Source organism: Giraffa tippelskirchi, chromosome 3 (assembly GCF_054371585.1).
Source record: "Giraffa tippelskirchi isolate mGirTip1 chromosome 3, T2T-mGirTip1v1.2.pri, whole genome shotgun sequence".
Taxonomy (NCBI): Eukaryota; Metazoa; Chordata; class Mammalia; order Artiodactyla; family Giraffidae; genus Giraffa; species Giraffa tippelskirchi.
Window position 1 is genome coordinate 91,153,921 of NC_137277.1, and position 26,795 is coordinate 91,180,715.

The 26,795-nt window shown below is 37.4% G+C and overlaps 1 protein-coding gene across 7 annotated transcripts in view; it reads right to left on the bottom strand.

The window, feature by feature from the left end:
• XIRP2 (xin actin binding repeat containing 2) overlaps positions 1 to 26,795 on the bottom strand; it is a 712,110-nt gene that overhangs the window by 67,587 nt on the left and 617,728 nt on the right. For 2 of the 7 annotated variants that reach the window (XM_081582636.1, XM_081582631.1), the window contains exon 1: positions 7,292 to 7,444. The exons of the other annotated variants lie outside the window; for them this stretch is intronic. The gene's annotated coding sequence lies outside the window, so the exon portion shown is untranslated. Of the gene's footprint in view, positions 1 to 7,291; positions 7,445 to 26,795 lie in introns of those variants that run through there. 7 annotated transcript variants of the gene reach the window in all.

The following is a 26,795-nucleotide window of genomic DNA, read 5'->3' on the forward strand; positions in this document are numbered from 1 at the left end:
TGATCTAAAAGAGTATTTTGAGAGTTGAGAACTAAGTGAAAGTAATGAGGGGGTCCAATGTGTGGCTATAAGCAGCTCCATCAGAAAGGAGACAGACTCATTATGGTTGAAGTGGTTGAAGAGTTCAGTTTCTTGAAGTAATGTGATATTGACATCACTGAAGATAACCAAAAAGTTATCAGTTTTAAGTGTTGGGATGATTATAATAGGAGAATGATATTTAATAGCTTTCTACAACTCCAAAGAGGACGGAAATTTAATTTGCGCTCAGCAGTGCACCTTTGAAAAGGAAGGGTGTCTTTAACACCCTTAAACTATTAAATCAGGTAGATAATTTTCTCTCTTAAAAAGTTTTTATTTAGTATGGTGTTATTTTGAATTTGCAGCATCTAGGATAATTTGGTACTTTAAATCCTTAAGTTGTTCTCTGGGAAAGACATAAATGTTATTATATTAATCCCATATATTAGACAATAATAATAATGATGATAATAATAGCAAAAACTTATGTAACACTTACTGTATACCAGGCACTACTTACTGTTTTAGTCATTTTACAAATATGAATTTATTTAATCCTCAAAACAGTAATCTATGACATAGATTCTATTAGTATCTCCATTTGCAGATAAGGAAATAGGCACAAAGATGGATTAAGTAATTTGCCCAGGATAAACCAGCTGGTTAGGTTTAAGAGCCAGAATTCAAACCCATACTGTCTTGTTTCAAAGTCTGTGCTCAACTAGTTAGAGTTTACTTGACATGGCATTTTCTGGTTTCCTAGTAAAGTGTTATGTGGGTTTCCTTTGAGATCTCTTCTGGCTCTAGAAGGTGATATTCTTGTGATTTTGGTAAACTGAGGACACTCCATAAATCTTAAGGATAGTGATAGTGCCAGGGTTAAGTAATATATTCCACAGGTCTTTAAGAGAAATGAAATAAAAAAGAAGGAAGGAGAAAGGGAGAGAAAGAGAGAACAATGCACATCATTTGTGAAGTCTTTCTAATTTTGAAAATTTTTCAAAAAGCTTTCTAATTTCAAAATATAAAGATGATTATCAATAATGAAATTTTATATATCAACTCCTAGAACTCCTTTTATACAGCTGTCTATGGGAGAATAATCTTATAGAAAATGTTTATTACTGTTATAGTTTTTATAAAAATATAGCTTTGTACTTTATCACTACAAATGTTTACAAAATTGTTAAGTTTTTAAAGCAATGTTACACAAAAGGTAAAGTGTCACTATAGATGATATTGTGGTTATTGGTTATTGTTCGAAGACTACTCATTTTTTTTGAACATCTGAATGGACTTTGAGAACATAAAGGGAAAACAATGTGGAGACATAGGTAACACTGTGCCTTGTATATAATAATGTATACATATACATGTGCTCAGTTGCTTAGCTGTGTCTGACTCTTTGCAACCTCATGGACTATAGCCCATAAGACTTCTCTGTCCATGGAACTTTCCAGGCAAGAATTCTGGAATGGGTTGTCATTTCCTCATCCAGGGGATATTCGTGACTCAGGGATCAAACTCACATCTCCTGAACCAGCAGGCGGGTTCTTTACCACTAAGCCACTGGGGAAGCCCATACAGATATATACACATACATATATATACACATACATGTATATACATGATCATAATGGAACACAAATCAAAAGAGATGGTAACAGTATAACAAAATGACATAGTAGAGAAGCTGGGACCACTTGGGTTGAAATGATGAATTAAAAGAAAAGCGGTGAAAATTGAAATTTGAGGTAATTTGTTGCTTCTAGTTAAAGGGTGGACTATTAGAAACTATAAATTATAGTTTTGAGCCAACAATTGCAATAACTGAACTAGATCTTTACAGGAAAAGAAAAGATTGCAACTTAAATACAAATACATGGCTTCCTTTCAAATTTCATTTCTCTGAGACTTTATAGAGTTAAACTTGTGGTTGTTGCCCAACTCCGGACGACAAAAGGATGATGAATCCTGAAATCATTCCCATTCCAGAATGAGTCAGTGTCTGAAGCACACATGCATAATACAGTTATAATCCTCAAAATAAATACTTTTGAGTCCTCTGAGATCCAGAGGGCTAGTACAGTTTCCACTGAAGAAGTCAGGGCTGTAAAACAGGGTTCTGTTCTTACTCTGAGCGGTCTGGGATGGCACAGAGGACAGAAGCAGTGACCAAGGGGCTGATCACCATCCACTGCTCTTCCTTTGGCACCTCTAGCTCTAGTCCCTGTGTTCCAGCTGGAAACTGGGCTGGGCTTCACCCTAGTTGCCACAGCAGACTTTTATCCTATACAATACTCAGGAGTCTAGGTCAGGATCCAACAGAAGCAGAGGCAATGAATCTAAACACAGTTTGTAGCTGGAATTGACCACCCTTAAATAATGTGAATGAACTCATTTTATTTTTGTCTTTTTCCAGAATTTTCCAACTTGATAATAAGACGCTTGTGTCGACAACCAAAAACTCTAACTTATACGACAAATAAATTAAAAGCTGATCCTTAGCTTTACAAAAAGATTTTTCCCTGTTTCTCTGGAACACTTATTTACTGTAGTTACTGCTGAAGTCTAATTACTTGATAAAGAAGCTTAGTGGTTAGATAAGATAAAGCTGAATTCTTATTATGACTGTATGGACTGAAAACAAACAGTCAACAACAACAGAGATAGTGATAAAGCACCTGTGGATTTTAATGCAATTCAGTGGGGAAATGTGACTCTACTCATCAAAATTTCATATATATAGCTTTAAAAAAAAAACACCACTTTATAAAGTGAGATCTGCCTACATCTTACTTCAGTGCAATTAACTTCTTATGAATTAAGTAAGAAAATAAAGTAATTATTATCTGAACATTATTTTATATTTATAGTTCCTGTTTGTGAAAGTTTACATGAAAAGCATTGACATGTTTTAAAACCATTTATAACACTGGACTTAGCTTTTAAAATTAATGGTGATATGATTTTTTTTCTTTTAGATTTTCTATGTTGCCGACTACCAAGTAAATGCATTTAGAAACACATTGGCTGATATATTCAGATTTGGGGGGAATTTGGTCTTTGACAAACAAAAATTTCCTAAAATAAATTATTTTAGTATTATATTCATTTTAAGTCATATGTATGCCTGGAGCAATTTGGCAATTATTTACTTTTGAACAGCCAGACATATCTAAAGTGTTCAGCTCACCAGGCAACAGGATATATCCTGCATACAATTAGAAAAATGCAGAAGACACAAACCTACTTGAAGGTCTGCCAAAAAGAACAGTGAAAAATGACATGTCCAATGAAGAGGTGATGGTGGAGGGTGGGGGACATGGGACGGAAGTGCTGGGGAAGAGGGTAAGAGTTCATCTAGTACAGATGACAAGCAAACTTAGATGCTTAGTAAAGTTAAAAAATAAACCAAGCACCATTTATTAAGTTGTCAATAAATATGTGGATCAGGTCTCCTTTTCCATAATTTACCCTAAATTTGAGAGAAATACGAAATGAAATATAAAAAGAAGAATAATAACCTGGAAAAAAAAAGACTTTATCAAGGTGTACTTTGAAATGTGTTCCAAGTCGTGGGGGTGGAGTGGGGTTGGAGTGATGGTTGCACGAAGCTTTGCAGAATAAAATACAGTCAACAGAGTGGGTTTCTACTTCTCTCTGCCTAAATCTTGTAAGTTACTAATTAATGTTCTGTGCCTCAGTTTTCTTATCTAGAACTTAAAAGTGTTAAGTCAAATAAGTCAGTGAAGTTCTTTGTGTTATCTATGTAACAAATTCCTTTTATCCTTTGTGACATTTTAAGAAGTACAGCCACTCTACCAGGAATTTGAATTACCTATTGCACTGCTCACCACCAGATTATTTTTACGCCATCATTTAGGCTCGTGGAGTCCCAGGAGTCATTAAATATAGCCATGCTGTCATTTGTTGTATCCAACTGACACAAATAACTCATTGAATTTGCTGACTCTCGACTCTTTTAAGAAAGCAAAATCTTTGTTCTTTACATTGACTGTCTGATTGTCCCTGTTCTTTGTGCTTTTCTTGACTGTATTCTACAAATAGAAAAATACTCAGGTTAGTTAAATTTGCGAAAGAAAGATTTCAATGATTAGGAAAATAAATACTATGAATATTTTACTCTGGCATTCATAGGTAGCATTTCACAGAGGAGTAATATTGTGGGACATATGTGAAATAATAATAAAAAAAATATTTGGCCTGTTTCCCTGATTCCTGGCATAGAGCTCCTAAAACTCTTGGAGTTTGATGGTGTCTTTGTTATGTGAGCTAATGAGGCTTCCTGTTGGTTGTAGGGGGAAATACAGTTTCAGGACAGGGTCTGTCATCAGAAAAACCAACTGAGTAATTTAGAGAGTTGGAATATTCAGCTCTACTTTCCACTTTAAGAAAGGAGGAGAGGGATTAGACACTGAATCCTATTACCAATGGCCATGATTCAGCCAATTTTCCCACATAATGAAATCTCAATTCTAAACAACAGCATTTAGTGAGCTTCCAGGCCGGTGGACATGTTGATGGATGGTGAGCCCAGAGAGGGCGTGGAAGTTCTGTGTACCATCTCCACACACACACATTACTCTAGGAATCTTTTCCATTTAACTGTTCTAGAGTTGTAACCCAAGTTAGAGGCTAAAGTGGGGCAACCCGTGGGTTCTGCTCTAACTCTGGAAGTTAGTATGAGTATTGAAATGAAATGTTGTACACCCAGTTGCTATCAGAGAAATGGAGAACTGGTTGGTGTTAGGAAACACCAGTCATTTGGTATCAGGGAAGAAAACCAACAATATCATATCTTACACAGTCACATGAAGACCATTTACCTAGGGGAATTCCCTGGTGGTCCAGTGGAGGGGGTGTGGGTTTGATCCCTGGTCGGGAGCTAAGATCCTACATGTCTCACAGCCAAAAAAACCACAAAACATTAGACAGAAGCAATATTATAACAAATTAAAAATGGCCCACATTAAAAAAAAATCTTAAAAAAGGATTGAATAAATCAGTGTTCTAAAATAGTTATTCCTGAATCAGAAAAGTCTGAAGTTAACCACACTCTGCAAAGGATGAAACTGTAATTTGAATGAGCAAGTGGTTGTTTCAGAAACAGGAAAAAACAAATTACAATTTAATTAAATTTCAAAGTGTAACTTGAATGCTTTTAAAAGAGGAGGTGGAAAACAAATAAAAAGGACAACGTATTGTCAATTAAGTACTGTTCTCCACAGATTGTTCAATCAGAAGTCTTGAAATTATACTGCCAGGCACTTATTAAGTTGCTGCCCTGGTCTATACATTACTAAATCTAGACATGACTTTGAGCTAACAAATAAGTGTTACAAAATGGTCTCTTACTGCCCAGAGTTGTGTATGTGCATGAGGAAGAAAGAGAGGAGAGAGATGGAGAGAAAGTGAGAGAAGAACCAAGTATCAATTTCCTGTTCCAAGGTTATCATAGGAGTTCAACCCCAAACTGTCTCATCATAAATAATATTTTACCAGACAAATAAAAAGAATACTGATGTGCAGAAGCTTTTCAATTGTGGTAAATGTGAGAGGCAAAATACTGGAAATGCTTGACTAGCAGAGAGCTATCCATGGTAAACAACAGTAAATTATATATGAACTTTGTGGTCTTTTTACCCAAAAGTCAACTTGAAGAGGGAGAAGGCACTGGCGACCCACTCCAGTACTCTTGCCTGGAAAATCCCATGGACAGAGGAGCCTGGTAGGCTGCAGTCCATGGGGTCGCACAGAGTTGGACACGACTGAAGTGACTTAGCAGTAGCAACTTGAAGAGACCCATCCCTTTCTCCCTCTGTAATCACTGAAGACTTGAGGCCCACCTGACATTTTCTAAAGTGATGCTCTCTGTGATCATTAAACAGTGCCTCTTTTTATTTTTCAGGTGGTTGCGGGAAGTTATATCAAAGATGCCCAGAACTTCATGCAGAAACATTCATGCCAAACTCCAGACTACATTTTCCCCAAACAGCTGGCACTTTTCCATATTGTATACATTTGAAATGCTGACTGACTTAAAAAAATAGGTCTAGTTGTTGTTTATATATTAACAGTAAAAAAAGTAAAAGAGTCAAAGATTAGGCAGAGAAGTAGAGAAATACTTAAGCATAGAATTCAAGACTTTCTTATTTTTGATCCAGTATTTTTGCTTCTAAAACTCAAAACAGGTGCTCTTTCATATTAAAATTCATGGCTCTGAAGGTAGCTGAGGTAAATATTTTACTCGTCCTTTGGCACTCTGTACATAAAATTTTAAAATAATTCAAACAACCACCAGCTTGTCAGTGACCAAATAGAGCTCTGATAAAAATAAAATATCTTTCAGTTCAACACCAGCTGGCTAAATTTAAACCCTGTATTATGTAATCTTAAAGTGTCCTTGCTTTTAGCTGGTGTCTTAATTTAAGAGAATCTGTTATAATGTCTTTTCCAAATCACTTTAGTCTCTAACATTCTAAACATTGAAGGCACAACAGGACCAAATTAAGGTGTTCACAGGCAACTGAAGACAGAAAAAATTCATTTGAAACAGTATATAGGGCATGCTACTTTTAAAGTAAAATCTGTCTTCTCATCTTTAAGTTTGTAGTTACTATAATTAGGGCTGGCAGATCTGACTGGCTGTGCTTTTCTTAATTCTGGAAAACATGTAAGAACCTGATTCTTTAATCCTTACTCCAGTAATACTCCCAGAGGAGATGAGACTGTGGCTGGGGCAAGAAGTACAAAATCAAACTAAGGCTGGATAAAGAATACATTTCATACATTTCTCTGAGTAACCTGCAACAGTTGAGAATAATTTAAGTTCTCTTTTTCCCTCATCAAATTTTAAGAAATACAGTTTAGAGTTTTAAACATATTCATTGTATAGATTATCAATTTATGCTTATAAAAGATAAACTAATTTTTTCAGTTTTCCTTTTTAGCTATAAACTGAAGTATAACTTCCACTTATGTCTGTTTATCAAATTTGGCTCATTGTTCTTTAATACTACTAATAAAAAAGGGCTAACTATTAATCTGTAAAGAGATTAATAGATGAAGCCCTAAATGTAATAATCTGAAGTAATGCTAAATATTATCATAAAAACAAAATCTGACTGAATATTTCCTGTGCTAACAAATACAGTTTGACCTGTGGTCTTCATTGATCTTAAGCAATCAGTAAGAACATATTACAGCTATGGAAGTAGACATTTATCAACAACGACGTAACACATACCTTCTGTAATATTTAGACTTAATCCCAAGTTCGTGGAAATATCATATATCTTTACAGTTCTTCACAGACTAGTTTCCTCCTTTGTACAGCAAATTTCCCAGTCCCCTGAAAGCAATCGGTGGAGTGGAGGCCAGCTCCACTGAAGGGTCTAACAAGCAAGTAGATGGGACGGCTGAATTTATTTTAGCCCTGCGTCTAAAGGATGTAACTTAGCACCTATTTTTAGGAACTGAGCTCTGTATAGGTGGAGCCTGAGTCAACTACTCTTTTCAGAAGTGTGTCTCTGAGGGCACTCTGCCTTGTAGTTCCTCAGTAATGTATGCATGGTATTAACACATGTGCAGTCAATCAAACCTCCTTCTGTAGCCAAGACATCAAGCCAACTCTCCACTTCCGAACAAAGCCTAAAAAATAACCAGCACTGATGAGGAAAAGGACTGACTTGAATTAGTTTCATTTGTTTTAGTAATGTCAACCTTTTAAGAGTCGATAATCTGAAAATAAAGCATAGAGGAAATGTTCTAATTTTTTATGATGGAATTTGGGTTCTCAGGAAGTGTAAACACTTTTTATTTACAAACAGCTCTTAGGTATTGAAAATATTGGTTTGCTTTTTGAGGCTTCACATACAAAGCAAAACACTGCTGTGGTATATTTGTAAGTAAGAAAGTACTCTCTTGTTTAAAAAGATGAGAGAGGAAGGAGTGATAAGGCATTCTAGAGAGAATAAAGGGCACTTGGCAGAAGGAACAGCAGGCCAGGGAAAGGAGTCACCTCACATGCTCCTGAGAGAATCATATTAAGTGTCCTTTGCTGCCACTCCCTTACTCAGCACAACCTGGAGACCTGACCTGGAAGGAAGTAGGAGAACTAGCCTGGAATTGCAATTTAGCTCCATAATGCCAACATCTAATATCTTCTAAGAAAACATAAAGCAAGCAGCATCCTCTATCTTTCCTTTCTTCTATTATTTGCCTCTGATAGGTTTACTGTGTACACTAATGGCCTCATAGGAAGCCCAAATAAAGAGAAAAATCACCACTTGACTTAAAGAAATCACTCGACTTACATATTGTTTATTTCATACAAATGCTTACAAGTAAGCGATTCATATTACTTACTAATAAAGACTAGTATACACATTACATTTTTCCATATACAATATTCCATATACATGTACTTTCTATTGAAAATAGGCCAAGGAGTGATATTCCAACTGATTAACTCTAACAAAAAGCTTCAGAGACAGTGTTCTTGTACACCCCACAGATTTTTCAGGGCCAGGAGCCAATATAATCTAATTATTTTAGAGTTGTGCTGTCCAGTGTGGGAGCTACTAGACGCATGTGATCATTCAAAGTTTCAGTTTCAGTTTAGTCACTCAGTCATGTCCAAATCTTTACGACCCCATGGACTGCAGCACGCCAGGCCTCCCTAACCATCACCAACTCCTGGAGCCTACCCAAACTCATGTCCATTGAGTCGGTGATGTCATCCAACTATCTCATCCTTTGTCATCGCCTTCTCTGCCTGCCCTCAATCCTTCCCAACATCAGGGTCTTTTCAAATGATTCAGCTCTTCGCATCAGGTGGCCAAAGTATTGAAGTTTCAGCTTCAACATCAGTCCTTCCAATGAACACCCAGGAATGAACTCCTTTAGGAAGGTCTGGTTGGATCTTCTTTCAGTCCAAAGGACTCTCAAGAGTCTTCTCCAACACCACAGTTCAAAAGTATCAATTCTTTGGTGCTCAGCTTTCTTTATAGTCCAACTCTCACATCCATACACAACTACTGGAAAAACCATAGCCTTGACTAGACGGACCTTTGTTGGCAAAGTAATGTTTCTGCTTTTTAATATGCTGTCTAGGTTGGTCATAACTTTCCTTCCAAGGAGTAAGCGTCTTTTAATTTCATGGCTGCAGTCACCATCTGCAGTGATTTTGGAGTCCAAAAAAAAAAATAAAGTCAGCCACTGTTTCCCCATCTATTTGCCATGAAGTGAATGCACCAGATGCCATGATACTAGTTTTCTGAATGTTGAGTTTCAAGCCAACTTTTTTCTTCTCCTCTTTCACTTTCATCAAGGCTCTTCAGTTCTTCACTTTCTGCCATAAGGGTGGTGTCATCTGCATATCTGAGGTTATTGATTTTCTCCCGGCAATCTTCATTCCAGCTTGTGCTTCCTCCAGCCCAGAGTTTCTCATGATGTACTCTGTATAGAAGTTAAACAAGCAGGGTGACAATATACAGCCTTGACATACTCCTTTTCCTATTTGGAACCAGTCTGTTGTTCCATGTCCAGTTCTAACTGTTGCTTCCTGACCTGCATACAGGTTTCTCAGGAGGCAGGTAAGGAGGTTTGGTATTCCCGTCTCTTTCAGAATTTTCCACAGTTTGTTGTGATCCATACAGGCAAAGGCTTTGGCATAGTCAATAAAGCAGAAATAGATGTTTTTTCTGGAACTCTCTTGCTTTTTCAATGATCCAGTGGGTGTTGGCAATTTGATCTTTGGTTCCTCTGCCTTTTCTAAAACCAGCTTGAACATCTGGAAGTTCACGGTTCCCGTATTGCTGAAGCCTGGCTTGGAGAATTTTGAGCATTACTTTGCTAGCATGTGAGATGAGTGCAATTGTGCAGTAGTTTGAGCATTCTTTGGCATTGCCTTTCTTTGGGATTGAAACGAAAACTGACCTTTTCCAGTCCCGTGGCCACTGCTGAGTTTTCCTAATTTGCTGGCAAAAGTTTACTTGATTAAAATGAAATAAAATTGAAAGTTCATTTCATCAATTGCATTAGGAACATTTCAAATATTTAATTTCTACATGTGGCTGGTGGCAATGTATTAGACATTGCAGTGATAGCACATTCCTATTATTGCAGACAATTCTATGCTGATTTAGAGCACAGGATTTTAACATACCTTTGATACCAACTAAACTCTGTGATCTGACAAATTTCATACATTGTTTATGTTTCACTTTACCTCTCTATAACTAAATGGGACTCAGTTTGCCTACTTTAAATGGTGGTTGTAAAGATTAAATGACTGTGTGTCTGCGTGTGTGCATAATACTCAGGAGCTTCCTTAACAGCTCAGTGATAAAGAATTTGCCTACCAATGCAGGACATGCGGGTTCAATCCCTGGGTTGGGAAGATCCCCTGGAATAGGAAATGGCAACCCATCCAGTATTCTTGTCTAGGAAATCCCATGGATAGAGGAGCCTGGTGGGCTACAGTCCATGGGGTCACAAAACAGTTGCACACGACTTAGCAACTAAATGACAACAATATATAATATGCATGAAAGTCTAAATCTAGGAAAAGTATTTATTTAAAAATTATCATTATTATTATTATGAATTTATCCTGGTATACAGTTAAGAAAATATCACTAGATCTATAATCACAACAGTTCAGTTTAAGTCATGAGGATATTGACCTACAAGGTAAGTATAGTAATCTTTATTTTTGTATTTGAATGTAGATGCTAATGATGCTTATCATGGTTTTAGTGTTTCAAAATATTCTCAGTTACTCAAAGACAGCACTCGTAGCTTTGTATTTTCTCTTCTTACTCAAAACTGCCTGCTTTCTGATTCCATTGTAGTGATAGGTTTCTTCACTTGTTTCTGTAAGTTTCATTCAAGATAATACTTCTTCCAACTTTCAGCTTCTGGCCCTTCCAGGAAAGAAATGTATTTGATTTAAATACATAAATAAAATTATTTTTTTCATATTTTCTAGTGTTTGTTGCTGTTGTTTAATTGCTAAGTCATGTCTGACTATTTTGCAATCCAAAGTACTGTAGCCCTCTAGGCTCCTCTGTCCATGGGATTCTCCAAGCAAGAATACTGCAGTGGGTTGCCATATGCCTTCTCTAGGGGATCTTCCTGACCCAGAGATCAAACCCGCATCTTCTGCATTAGCAGGTGGGTTATTCACCACTGACCCACCTGGGAAGTCTTCCTTTAGGTTACTTGCTTTCAATGTGACTACCAGAAAAGCTGAATTTGGTTTTGCATCTCCTTGCTTCTGTCATCGTTCCCTATTATTGAATACTTTTGAAACAACACTTACTAGTTGAGAAGGATTCATTTCAAATACACAATCTGACTTCTACAATTTTTAAATCACTGGAGCACTTTGCCTGATGAGAGTCATATTTATCATCGTTACATTCTCAGGGACCTCCAGGTCTGTTTGCATGTAGCACCTATAAGCATGTTGTGGATCACAATGAACTGTGGAAAATTCTTCAAGAGATGGAAATACCAGACCACCTTACCTGCCTCCTGAGAAATCTGTATGCAGGTCAAGAAGCAACAGTTAGAACTGGACATGGAACAACAGACCAGTTCCAAGTTGGGAAAGGAGTACATCAAGGCTGTATATTGTCATATTGTTTATTTAACTTATATGCAGAGTGTATCATGTGAAATGCCAGGCTGGATGAAGCACAAGTTGGAATCAAGATTGTGGGGAGAAATATCAATAACCTCAGATATGCAGATGACACCACCCTTATGGCAGAAAGTGAAGAGGAAATGGGGAGCCTCTTGATGAAAGTGAAAAAGTTGGCTTAAAACTCAACATTCAAAAGACTAAGATCATGGCATCTGGTCCCATCACTTCATGGCAAATAGATGGAGAAACAGTGGAAACAGTGACAGACTTTATTTTCTTGGGTTCCAAAATCACTGCAGATGGTGACTGCAGCCATGAAATTAAAAGATGTTTACCCCTTCGAAGAAAAGCTATGACCAACCTAGACAGTATATTAAAAAGCAGAGACATTACTTTGTCAACAAAGGTCCATCTAGTCAAAGCTATGGTTTTTCCATACGGTTGTGAGAGTAGGACCATGAAGAAATCTGAGGGCCAAAGAATTGATACTTTTGAACTGTGGTGTTGGAGAAGACTCTTGAGAGTCCCTTGGACTGCAAGGAGATCCAACCAGTCCATCCTAAAGGAAATCAGTCCTGAACATTCATTGGAAGGACTGATGCTGAAGCTGAAGCTACAATACTTTGGCCACCTGATGTGAAGAGCTGACTCATTGGAAAAGACCCTCATGCTGGGAAAGATTGAAAGTAGGAGGAGAAGGGGACGACAGAGGATGAGATTGTTGGATGGCATCACCGACTCAATGGACATGAGTTTGAGTAAGCTCCGGGAGTTGGTGATGGACAGGGAAGCCTGACATGCTGCAGTCCATGGGGTCGAAAAGAGTCAGACACAACTGAGTGACTGAACTGAACTGAACTGAGCTGAACCTAAAAGCTTGATAAATTCTTTCTAGAAACTCTGATGGATCCTAAGTCGGTTTTTGTTTTGTCTCCTGAATTTTTTTAAGCTCCTTTGTCTATGTAGCCTTTTGGGTTTTCTCTTCAACCTCCAGACCATAATATGGTAGTCCTCTGACTCCGTTTTCTCCTGATGCAATAGCATAAATGTTTCTATATATGGAATCTCATCTGTTTTCTCTGCTCTTTTGCAAAACACTTTTTTGAGATTGTATGATAGCTGAGTGGAGGTTGGGAAGATCCCCTGGAGAAGGAAATGGCAACCCACTCCTGTATTCTTGCCTGGAAAATCCCATGGACAGAGAAGACTGGCGGGCTACAGTCCATAAGGGTCACAAAGAGTTGGACATGACTGAGCGACAGCATGCAATGTTCCCATTGAGAACAATTAGAAAAGTTGAATCAATTACAAAAAAAGTATATTAAAGGCATCAAGGATCAGCCAAACAGTAAGGACTAGAGGGAGTACCTTTCAAGAAATATGATTTTTCAAATGTGAGCTAAGAATCTGAGGCTGTCCCTGGAGGTTATTTTTCATTTCTGGATGCAGATGAAGCTGACAATCCACGCTCAACTCAGGAAGAGCACTGAGGCTGGGGGACAAAAGAACAATAGTTTTGGCAGTTGCATGGGACTGGGATAACAAAACTGGAGAGGAGCAGGACCTCAGATTTATTTTGCTCCTCAAGATATTGGCTAAGTTTCAAAATTTCACAGGACAGCAGGCTATCGTCATAAGCTCAAACACAGAAAAGTGAAATATCCGACATTTTCATGATCTACTAGGAGGACAGGAGACAGCTCAAAGTCCTCAAAGGGAAGGGGAATTGACTTTTAAATAATCTTTAATAACTGGCTTGTCTCTGGGGGTGCTTGATAGTGCAGACTGAACTGGAGCTGAGTGTGGATCCTGTCTCAGCCCCTAGAAGATGAAGACAGATGAAACAGCGAAGGAGGAACCTATTTAGGCATAGGGTAATAAAATTAATGACTTGAATAGACTTAACAATAGCCAGTCTCTCTTCCTCAATTTACCAAACTCAGAAGCTTCACAGGGTGTGTCACTACATATCCAAGCTGAAGAACTCTGAAAAGTAGAGCAGAGATAGGATCTGACAGATTCTCAATAAAAACTTAAAGTAGTCAGCCCCTCTACTTCCTCTGCTCTGTCTGCCTAGCAGAGGAGAGGCTGACCTCTCTGATGAAAGTATATCATCTTGAAGTTTTTGTACCTTTGTTTTCCCCCCACAAACGCAATGATAGACTTTCAACTAAAAAAAAGTACTTGGCATGCAAAGGGACAGAACGTTGTCTCCACATACAAAGGGGAAAAAAGCAGATATTAATAGATGGTTAATTAGATGATAAGGACTTTAAAACAATCACGATTTATATATTTAAGAAAATATAGGAAATATCATAGGAAGTTTATAAAAATATGGAGAATTTTGCAATAAAATCAAAATTACAAAATAATAATGAAATGGACATTCCAGTGTTGAAAATACAATATCAGAAATTAAGAACTTGAGGGATAGTTTAACACCAGATGGGAGACAGTGAAAGACAAGATTAATAATCTGGAAGACAGGTGAATAAAAAATAGAAAGGTTTGGTTTGGATATTTTATATTGAATATCAAAAAGTATTCATGAGATTTTCTGTAGACATATGATATTGTTGAGTCATATAACTACCATTCATTAAAATTTAAGCTTTTTTTTTGCATATGTTACTGACAAGCCACATTACATTCTCTTATTTTTTAAAAATTTATGTCTAAGTGAATGGTAATGGTGCCATCCCATTAGTCCAGCATGCTTCTGCCATTTACCATAGTTTTCTCTTCACAAACTGCAATATATGTTTTATCTAAGTGAATGATAAAGAATATTTAAAAGAAAAGAACCACTGACGTATTTAATGTCATACTCCTGCTAAAGACCTCCTTCTGAGGGGAAACTGATGTATGAGTTTAGGATCACTTATGTATATACAATTGTATTGTTCTTGGTGAATTGATATAAAATGTATTGATTAAGAGATTTCAAAATTCTATGTGCTTCTTTACTAGGTCATCAGTTATCTTGAATTTATTCCCCTATTCCACTTTTCCTAGTACCATTTGTTGGTTGAAGACTATTATCCTTGACAAAAAGTATAGACACTCTCTGGGAATTCATTTGGCCCACTTTCTTTTCTTGTTCATTAATAGTGCAAATTTCCAATAAAAGCAGTGAATCTTGTTTTCTTTAATTTTCCCTTAATAAATATAGACTTTATGAAAAAGAATTGTATCAGAGTGATTTACATATATTTTCTTTTATTGTCACAACAACACCAAGATTTTTGGGATTATCACAACTTCATATTAGGAAACTGAGGGTCAGTGAAGTTAAGGAACTCCTTCAAAGACAAAGTTAATAACCAGCAGTATTGGAAATTAGATTCAGTTTTGTTTATTTCATATGTTTGGATCATTTGGGATATATTATTTATCCTGACATTAATCTACACATTCTATCCAATCACTGTTATGTATGCTAGATGACATGCTTTGAGAGGGATCACCTTGTTCAGTTCAGTTCAGCCGCTCAGCAGTTGTGTCCGACTCTGTGACGCCATGGACTGCAGCATGCCAGGCTTCCCTGTCCTTCACAAACTCCCAGAGCTTATTCAAACTCATGTCCATTGAGTCAGTGATGCCACTCAACCATCTCATCCTCTGTCGCCCCCTTCTCCTCCCACCTTCAATCTTTCCCAGCCTTAGGGTCTTTTCCAATGAGTCAGAGCTTCACATTAGGTGGCCAAAGTATTGGAGCTTCAGCTTCAGCATCAGTCCTTCCAATGAATGTTCAGGACTGATTTCCTTTAGAATGGACTGGTTAGATCTCCTTGTAGCCCAAGGGACTCTCAAGAGTCTTCTCCAACACCACAGTTCAAAAGTATCAATTTTTCGGCACTCAGCTTTCTTAAGAGTCCAACTCTCACATCCATACGTGACTACTGGAAAAACCATATCTTTGACTAGAAAGACCTTTGTTGGTAAAGTAATGTCTCTGCTTTTTAATACGCTGTCTAGGTTGGTCATAGCTTTTCTTCCAAGGAACAAGCAACTTTTAATTTGATGGCTGCAGTCACCATCTATGGTGATTTTGGAACCCAAGAAAATAAAGTCTGTCACTGTTTCCACTGTTTCCTCATCTATTTGTCATGAAGTTATGGGCTAGATGCCATGATCTTAGTTTTCTGAATGCTGAGTTTTAAACCAAGTTTTTCACTCTCCTCTTTCACTTTCATCAAGAGGCTCCTCAGTTCCCCTTTGCTTTCTGCCGTAAAGGTGGTGTCATCTGCCTATCTGAGGTCATTGATATTTTTCCCAGCAATCTTTATTCCAGCTTGTGCTTCATCCAGTCCAGCATTTAGCATGATATCAGTTCAGTTCAGTTCAGTTCAGTCGCTCAGTTGTGTCTGACTCTTTGCGACCCCATGAATCGCAGAACGCCAGGCCTCTCTGTCCATCACCAAATCCCGGAGTTTACCCAAACTCATGTCCATCAAGTCAGTGATGCCATCCAGACATCTTATCCTCTGTCGTCCCCTTCTCCTCCTGCTCCCAATCCTTCTCAGCATCAGGGTCTTTTCCAATGAGTCAACTCTTCACATGAGGTGGCCAAAGTATTGGAGTTTCAGCTTCAATGTCAGTACTTGCAATGAACAGGCAGGACTGATCAACTTTAGGATGGACTGGTTGAATCTCCTTGCAGTCCAAGGGACTCTCAAGAGTCTTCTCCAACACCACAGTTCAAAAGTATCAATTCTTCAGTGCTCAGTATTCTTCACAGGCCAACTCTCACATACATACATGACTACTGGAAAAACCATAGCCTTGACTGGACGGACCTTTGTTGGCAAAGTAATGTCTCTGCTTTTTAATATGCTATCTAGGTTGGTCATAATTTTCCTTCCAAGGAGTAAGCATCTTTTAATTTCATGGCTGCAAGCACCATCTGCAGTGATTTTGGTATCCCAAAATATAAAGTCTGACACTGTTTCCACTGTTTCCCCATCTATTTCCCATGAAGTGATGGGACCAGATGCCATGATCTTGGTTTTCTGAATGTTGAGCTTTAAGCCAACTTTTTCACTCTCCTATTTCACTTTCATCAAGAGGATTTTAGTTCCTCTTCACTTTCTGCCATAAGGGTGGTGTCATCTGCATATCTGAGGTTATTGATTTTCTCCCAGCAATCTTGATTCCAGCTTGTGCTTCTTCCAGCCCAGCATTTCTCATGATGTACTCTGCATAGGATTTAAATAAGCAGGGTGACGATATAAAGCCTTGACGTACTCCTTTTCCTATTAGGAACCAGTCTGTTGTTCCATGTCCAGTTCTAACTGTTGCTTCCTGACCTGCATACAGGTTTCTCAAGAGATAGGTCAGGTGGTCTGGTATTCCCATCTCTTCAAGAATTTTCCACAGTTTTTTGTGATCCACACAGTCAAAGGCTTTGGCATAGTCAATAAAGCAGAAATAGATGTATTTCTGGAACTCTCTTGCTTTTTTGATGATCCAGCGGATGTTGGCAATTTGATCTCTGGTTCCTCTGCCTTTTCTATAACCAGCTTGAACATCTGGAAGTTCACAGTTCATGTATTGCTGAAGCTGGCTTGGAGAATTTTGAGCATTACTTTACTAGCATGTGAGATAAGTGCAATTGTGCGGTAGTTTGCATGATATACTCTTCATCTAAGTTAAATATGCAAGGTGACAATATACAGCCTTGACATACTCCTTTCCCGAAGTGGAACCAGTCTGTTATTCCTTGTCCAGTTCTAACTGTTGCTTCTTGACCTGCATACAGATTTCTCAGGAGGAAGGTAAGGTGGTCTGGTATTCCCATCTCTTGATGGGAATTTGTTGTGATCCACACAGTCAAAGGCTTTGGCCTAGTTGTAAAGTAGAAGTAGATGTTTTTCTGGAAATCTCTTGCTGTTTCGATGATCCAGCAGATGTTGGCAATTTGATCTCTGGTACCTCTGCCTTTTCTAAAACCAGCTTGAACATCTGGAAGTTCACAGTTCATGTACTGTTGAAGCCTGGCTTGGAATATTTTGAGCATTGCTTTTCTAGTGTGTGAGATGAGTGCAATTGTGCAGTAGTTTCAACATCCTTTGGCATTGCCTTTCTTTGGGATTGGAATGAAAACTGACCTTTTCCAGTCCTGTGGCCACTGCTGAGTTTACAAATTTGCTGGCATATTGAGTGTAGCACTTTCACAGCATCATCTTTTAGGATTTGAAAGAGCTCCATCACCTCCACTAGCTTTGTTCGTAGTGATGCTTCCTAAGGCCCACTTGACTTCGCATTCCAGGATGTCTGACTCTAGGTGAGTGAACACACCATTGTGGTTATCTGGGTCATGAAGATCTTTTTTGTATAGTTCTTCTGTGTGTTCTTGCCACCTCTTCTTAATATCTTCTGCTTCCCTATCATTTCTGTCCTTTATTGAGCCCATCTTTGCATGAAATGTTCTCTTGGTATCTCTAATTTTCTTGAAGAGATCTCTAGTCTTTCCCATCCTGTTATTTTCCTTTGTTTCTTTGCATTGATCACTGAGGAAGGCTTTCTTATCTCTCCTTGCCTTCTTTGGCACTCTGCATTCAAATGGGTATATGTTTCCTTTTCTCCTTTGCCTTTAGCGTCTCTTCTTTTCTAAGCTATTGGTAAGGCCTCCTCAGACCACCATTTTGCCTTTTTGTATTTTTTTTTTTCTTGGAGATGGTCTTGATCACTGCCTGCAAACTAGGTAGACTCTGGAAAGGCCATTTGTGCATTGCAGCAAAGTTAACTAATAGTGGACACTCTAAAGACAAAAAGAGTGGATAAGTGAGAACTTTACAGCTGGGACATCTACACACTAGTCACCTGATAGATAATCCCTGGACCCATGGGGACAATCTAACATTTTTAGAATTAAAGAACTAAATGTCTAGAATCTGTAGAATTAAAGAACTTGAATATATAAAGTTCCAAATTCTATGTTATTATCTAGCATACATGAAATACTAGCCAACCAATTAGAGTTTAACAATCTGCTTTGAACATTGTTGATGACATGACCCTTTCAGTTGTCATGCAAGCAGGATTAGGATATTAGTAACTAAATTGTAGCTGAATTTAATTAACAGCAATTTTCACCTGCTCAAATTTAATTCCATTAAAATTACATCACAATATTAAGGAAGCATGAATAAGTCCTTCAAGGATATATGACTGACATTTAAATTGTATCTCATAGTGTTATATAGGATGATCATGAAATTTATCATGCAAACCAGAATGCTTTAGAGAGTGAACAGAACACTATAAATAATTATGATAACACAATAGCACAATCTGTAACAGTCCAGGGCAAAGAGGATGGTGGAATGACATGACTAATAAGCCTAATGTGGACCCTCTTGACTCACCATCAGGGTCTGCATGCAAGAGACTGGTGACCTGGCTCCCAATATAAAAAAAGTCCTTTACTAGGTACTTCAGAATGTGAATCATCTCTACTCTTTAAATATAATTTGGATAAAACATATTCCCTATAACAAAGATGGAGATGAATTAAAGAACTCTAGGGACTCTATGAGATTTGGTTCAGATAAAGTTAAAATTAGGGTACAATTTGGTTAAAAAATAACAGATGACTAGGTATTCCTAATAAGCCTCATATTAACTGTCAATTAATATAGTAAAAAAGAATAAAGCAGTCCAAAATATCATGGATTGCTTTTAATGAGAGAGCTAGAATATTAAAGTGATGCTATGTTTGTGTAAGAGAGAAGATGAAGGGAAAGAAGAAAATGAGAGAAAAGAAGAAAGAAGAGGAGAAAATATGCTGAAGTTTGTATAGAATTTCCAACAGTGGTTTTCACTCAGCGTGACAGACATGACTCACAGTTTTGGATGACACATTGCATAGAGAACCCTCCGAATCAGAAGGTGACACATAATTCTCTCAAATAAGAGAGAAAGACTGACTCACTCCGTAGTCTCATGTTGCTCTGACCAAAACTAGGAGGTCTTCTCTCAATATCATGTGAATACCTTCTGGACCAAGCCGCACTATAGCCCTGACTCATCTCCACTCCTACCCCTTTTACTACTTCAGTACATACACTACATCTCTCAGAACAGAATGGAGACTGGGGTGGGTTGTTAGGGTTCTAAAGTGGCACTTTAGACAGTAGATGGAGGAACTTTGTACAATCTGTCATGCTTTGCACCATGCAAAAGCAAGTTTATACACTGGATCTGATAATCTCAGTTTAATTCTGTAAGGTGGAAGGTAGAAGCTTCAACCTCTACTCAGCAAATTTGGATAGGAGCAAAAATTTGAGATTTTAGATGTAGTTCAGAGAGAAAATGGAAAAATTATGGTAAGAATGAAGATCCAAGTGTTCCATGATGGCAAAAAAAAGAAAAAATTCACTCCCCCTATATGAAGGAAATGGCAAGCCTGAATCAATTTCAACACAGTGCAAGAAAGGAAATAAGCCAAAATGTCATTAAAAGGCACTGCTGAAGATTCATGAAGAAAAGCCTCTACAAAACTATAATACGTGTTATTAAGGAGAGAATAGGATGAAATAAAAAAATGGGAAAAGTGAAGGTTATATAATAGGTTGCAAGAAAATGCAAAATTCAATAGAAAATTAAAGTAGCAGTTGAGATAGCAAAGAGTATTAAGAAAAAAATGAATCCAATCAATGAAATGGCAAAAGATTTGAGAAATTTTTTGTAATGCAGGAGCAAAATCAAAGAGATTAAAATGATGGCCTACATAATGATGGATATAAAGGACAGAGATATGATCAAAGAAAGATAACTATTTTGGGGAAGAAAGGAAAAATAGTAAGGACATAAATAATTAAATTTAAAAGAAAAGAAAAAGTTTTCAAGCTGAAGAAAGATCTGAGAAGACAAAACTAAAGGCTCATCAAGATACTTGGATATGCCCTTGTAAATTTTTGAATTTTAAAGATAAAAAATAAGGAAAAAGAAAAGCTAGTCTCAAAGTTCTTACTGAGACATTATGTACCATGATAGAGTGGAATATTGTGTATGAGGGATTTTGCTTTTGTTTGTTTTTATGATGGACATAGACTGAATGGATAATTCTCTTTATAGACAAGTACCTGTTATTTATGTATGAGGCACATAGAGACATATTTTTCAATAAATAAAAAATTTCTCAAAGCAAGTGGTTAATATATCCTCAGTAGTGAAGTTGCTAAAATATATCTGAAAGCCTACAAAAGATGATTCAAATCAAGAATTAAAGAATGAGAAATTTAATTGGGACCTAACTAAAATTAAAAGCTTTTGCACAACAAAGGAAACTATAAGCAAGGTGAAAAGACAGCCTTCAGAATGGGAGAAAATAATAGCAAACGAAGCAACAGATAAACAATTAATCTCAAAAATATACAAGCAACTTCTGCAGCTGAATTCCAGAAAAATAAACGACCCAATCAAAAAATGGGCCAAAGAACTAAACAGACATTTCTCCAAAGAAGACATACAGATGGCTAACAAACACATGAAAAGATGCTCAACATCACTCATTATTAGAGAAATGCAAATCAAAACCACAATGAGGTATCATTTCACACCAGTCAGAGTGGCTGCTATCCAAAAGTCTACAAGCAATAAATGCTGGAGAGGGTGTGGAGAAAAGGGAACCCTCTTACACTGTTGGTGGGAATGCAAACTAGTACAGCCACTATGGAGAACAGTGTGGAGATTCCTTAAAAAACTGGGAATAGAACTGCCATATGATCCAGCAATCCCACTGCTGGGCATACACACCGAAGAAACCAGAATTGAAAGAGACGCGTGTACCCCAATGTTCATCGCAGCACTGTTTACAATAGCCAGGGTATGGAAGCAACCTAGATGTCCATCAGCAGACGAATGGATAAGGAAGCTGTGGTACATATACACAATGGAATATTACTCAGCCATTAAAAAAATACATTTGAATCGGTTCTACTGAGATGGATGAAACTGGAGCCCATTATACAGAGTGAAGTAAGCCAGAAAGAAAAACAACAATACAGTATACTAATGCATATATATGGAATTTGAAAGATGGTAACGATAACCCTATATGCGAGACAGAATAAGAGACACAGATGCATAGAACAATTTTATGGACTCTGAGGGAGAAGGTGAGGGTGGGACGTTCTGGGAGAATAGCATTGAAACATGTATATTATCATATGTGAAAAAGAACACCATTCCATGTTCGATGCATGAGACAAAGGCTCAGGGCCGGGGCAATGGGATGACCCAGAGGGATGGGATGGGGAGGGAGGTGGGTGGGGGGTCCAGGAAGGGGAACACATGTAAACTCATGGCTGATTCATGTCAATGTATGGCAAAAACTATTACAATATTGTAAAGTAATTAGCCCCCAACTAAAATAAATAAATTTATTAAAAAAATAAAAAAAAAAAAGAATGAGAAATTTATTGTATAAAAAGCCTTATTATTTGAGTTAAAAGCAGACAAATATTGTAAATGCAGTTATAAAACTGAATGTAAGGACTTCCCTGGTACTCCAGTGGTTAAGAGTCATCTGTTCCACTGTAGGGGAGAAGGCAGGTTTGACCCCTGGTCTGGGGACTAAAATCCCACATGCCACACAGTGCAGCCAAAAAAAAAAAAAAAAATGAATGTAAACTTCCCCCAAATCCTGAAAAAGCATATATGGAAAACAACATTTTAGTATTCATGACATCTTATTTTAAAAGATAATAATTCAGGGTTCTAATCACAGATTAAAATAAATTATGTGACATTAAATGTCAAGAGTGGAGAGAAAGCAGGGGAAATAAAATTGAGTGTGTATTTTTTTGGAATTTGATGAATTTATTCAAATCACTCACTCATACATTCATTCATTGAGTAGGTCAGTCATCAAATATTTATAGAGCAGCTGTATATCAAGCACTGTGATAGATAAGTGTTTATAGGATGAACAAAACATCCATGGGCCCTAGTAAATACACAAATAGATATACTATTTAGTGGGATAAGTTGATGAAGGAGAAGAAATCAGTGGTATGAAGAAGAAAACACTTTGGGTTGACTGGTCAAGGAACACACCTTAAGGTAGTGACCAAATTTCAAATTTTATCAACAAAATAAATACAAAAATTAAAGAAAAAGAGTGAGTCAAAAAGTATGACAAACCAATATGACACACTAGCCCCAACAAAAATTACAATTTACAAAGCTACATTAACTCAAATATAGTGAAATTGGCACTGAAATCAATATCCTTTTAGTGGAATAAAAATAATCATTCTGAATCAAGCATACAAAATGGAATTAGTTTTCCAGAGCATAGAAACTCAACTAAATAACTGGAAAAAAAAAAAAAAAGAACATTTCAAAGTCACACCTTATATTTCAAATATATATTCTAAGCTAATAAAATACTTAAGCCTAAATGCAACAAGCAACCGTAAGAAATAGAGACATGTATTTTTTCAAAGTCATATATAGTCAACATTTCACACAAGAGAGTAAGAGTAAAATTAAATCTTTCTGTAGTCCAGACACCCAGACCTTTTTATGTGGGCAACACACTGTTGTCAAGGTTTTCATGTATCCTGAAATGTTCTTTTTATGTAAAAAGACACATTATGTGAGTGATAATATATGCATAAACACATCTATATGTGTATATATATACTTATACATATATATCTCCATACCTTCCTTTCTTTTTTATAAAAATTGGGGTAATTTTATACCCAGTGGTTTATATTTGCTTTATTTTTTTGTGAAAAATGATGCAAATCCATTTTTGTCTCCAAAGTAAAGTCAGTCACCATAATTGTAGATTAAAAATATTTTAAGTAATTTATCATTCCAGTAACCAAAGAACCATATTTGACAACATTCAATACCTATTCATGATTAAAAACTTTTGATAAAGTAAGAATAAAAAGAATTTTTTAAAGTTCATAAACAGCATGTACATAAAATTCTGTAGCCTACATCACACTTAATGATGGAAAGTGAATGTTTTGTCTTTATTAAGATTGTGATGAGGATGTCTACTCTTATCCTTTCCACTTGGCATCATGCTGGAGTGTTTGCCAGTGTAATAAGGTAGGAAAAATAAATATGAGACGAATGATTAGGAAGAAGTAAACCAATCACTATTCAAATAGCATTAATATATACTTAAAAGTTTTCAAAAATTACTATAACTAGTAAAAGCAAAATCAAATACCACCACACATCTAGTAGAATGTGGAATACCACTACACAGCTAGTAGAACACTACTTTCTAAAAATGTATATTTCTACACGCTATTTTACATGTACATCCATTGAGAAAAAACTAGGAGGAAATACATTTGATTGTCCATGGTAGGAATATCAGTAATTTTTATTTTTTTTAAACTTTATCTCACAATGGAAAATCACATATTATATTTATAACAATAACAAAACAATAAGCCTCATTAATGTTTTTCAAATAAACATGCTGTCATTTGCCATTGAAAATATAGAAGTGAAAGAACTTTTGTAGCTAGAATTTTTTGTCTTTTTATTTCTGTGTGTGTGTGTGTGATGCACCATGTGGCAAGCGGGATCTTCCCGGACAAGGGATTGAACCTGTGCCCCCTGCTTTGGGAACATGGAGTCTTAACCACTGGACCACTAGGATTCTATTGCCTATATAGTCAAAATGTTAGAAACAACTGGATTACTTATCAAATTATTTATTAATAATCTCTTCCCCCTCAAACCTGCATACATCATTCTACTGTTTTCTAGCAGAGCATCAGTTCAGTTCAGTCACTCAGTCGTGTCCGACTCTTTGCGACCCCATGAAACGCAGCACGCCAGGCCTCTCTGTCCATCATCAACTCCTGGAGTCCACCCAAACCCATGTCCATCGAGTCGGTGATGCCATCCAACCATCTCATCCTCTGTCGTCCCCTTCTCCTCCTGCCCGCAATCCTACCTAGCATTAGGGTCTTCTTCAATGAGTCAACCCTTCGCATGAGGTGCCCAAAGTATTGGAGTTTCAGCTTCAACATCAGAACTTCCAATGAACACCCAGGATTGATCTCTTTTAGGATGGATTGATTGGATCTCCTTGCAGTCCAAGGGACTCTCAAGAGTCTTCTCCAACACCACAGTTCAAAAGCATCAATTCTTCGGCGCTCAGCTTTCTTCACCGTCCAACTCTCACATCCATACATGACCACTGGAAAAACCATAGCCTTAACTAGACGGACTTTTGTTGGCAAAGTAACGTCTCTGCTTTTAAATATGCTATCTAGGTTGGCCATACCTTCCTTCCAAGGAGTAAGCGTCTTTTAATTTCATGGCTGCAATCACCATCAGCAGTGATTTTGGAGCCCAAAAAAATAAAGTCTGACACTGTTTCCACTGTTTCCCCATCTATTTCCCATGAAGTGATGGGACCAGATGCCATGATCTTAGTTTTCTGAACGTTGAGCTTTAAGCCGACTTTTTCACTCTCCTCTTTCACCTTCATCAAGAGGCTCTTTAGTTCTTCTTCACTTTCTGCCATAAGGGTGGTGTCATCTGCATATCTGAGGTTATTGATATTTCTCCCGGCAATCTTGATTCCAGCTTGTGTTTCTTCCAGCCCAGCGTTTCTCATGATGTACTCTGCATATAAGTTAAATAAGCAGGGTGACAATATACAGCCTTGACGTACTCCTTTTCCTATTAGGAACCAGTCTGTTGTTCCATGTCCAGTTCTAACTGTTGCTTCCTGACCTGCATACAGGTTTCTCAAGAGACAGGTCAGATGGTCTGGTATTCCCATCTCTTTCAGAATTTTCCACAGTTTATTGTGATCCACACAGTCAAAGGCTTTGGCATAGTCAATAAAGCAGAAATAGATGTATTTCTGGAACTCTCTTGCTTTTTCGATGATCCAGCGGATATTGGCAATTTGATCTCTGGTTCCTCTGCCTTTTCTAAAACCAGCTTGAACATCTGGAAGTTCACGGTTCACGTATTGCTGAAGCCTGGCTTGGAGAATTTTGAGCATTACTTTACTAGCATGTGAGATGAGTGCAATTGTGCAGTAGTTTGAGCATTCTTTGGCATTGCCTTTCTTTGGGATTGGAACGAAGACTGACCTCTTCCAGTCCTGCGGCCACTGCTGAGTTTTCCATATTTGCTGGCATATCGAGTGCAGCACTTTCACAGCATCACCTTTGAGGATTTGAAATAGCTCAACTGGAATTCCATCACCTTCACTAGCTTTGTTCGTAGTGATGCTTTCTAAGGCCCACTGACTTCACATTCCAGGATGTCTGGTTCTAGGTGAGTGACCACACCATCGTGGTTATCTGGGTCGTGAAGATCTTTTTTGTACAGTTCTTCTGTGTATTCTTGCCACCTCTTCTTAATATCTTCTGCTTCTGTTAGGTCCATACCATTTCTGTCCTTTATTGAGCCTATCTTTGCATGAAATGTTTTTTTGGCATCTCTCATTTTCTTGAAGAGATCTCTAGTCTTTCCCAATCTGTTGTTTTCCTCTATTTCTTTGCACTGGTCGCTGAGGAAGGCTTTCTTATCTCTCCTTGCTATTCTTTGGAACTCTGCATTCAGATGGTAATATCTTTCCTTTTCTCCTTTGCTTTTCGCTTCTCTTCTCTTCCAAGCTATCTGTAAGGCCTCCTCAGACAGCCCTTTTGCTTTTTTGCATTTCTTTTCCATGGGGATTTTCTTGATCCCTGTCTCCTGTACAATGTCACGATCCTCTGTCCATAGTTCATCAGGCACTCTGTCTATCAGGTCTAGACCCTTAAATCTATTTGTCACTTCCACGGTATACTCATAAGGGATTTGATCTAGGTCATACCTGAATGGTGTAGTGGTTTTCCCTACTTTCTTCAATTTAAGTCTGAATTTGGCAATAAGCAGTTCATGATCTGAGCCACAGTCTGCTCCCGGTCTTGTTTTTGCTGACTGTATAGAGCTTCTCCATCTGTGGCTGCAAAGAATATAATCAATCTGATTTCGGTGTTGACCATCTGGTGATGTCCACGTGTAGAGTCTTCTCTTGTGTTGTTGGAATAGGGTGTTTGCTATTACCAGTGCATTCTCGTGGCAAAACTCTATTAGCCTT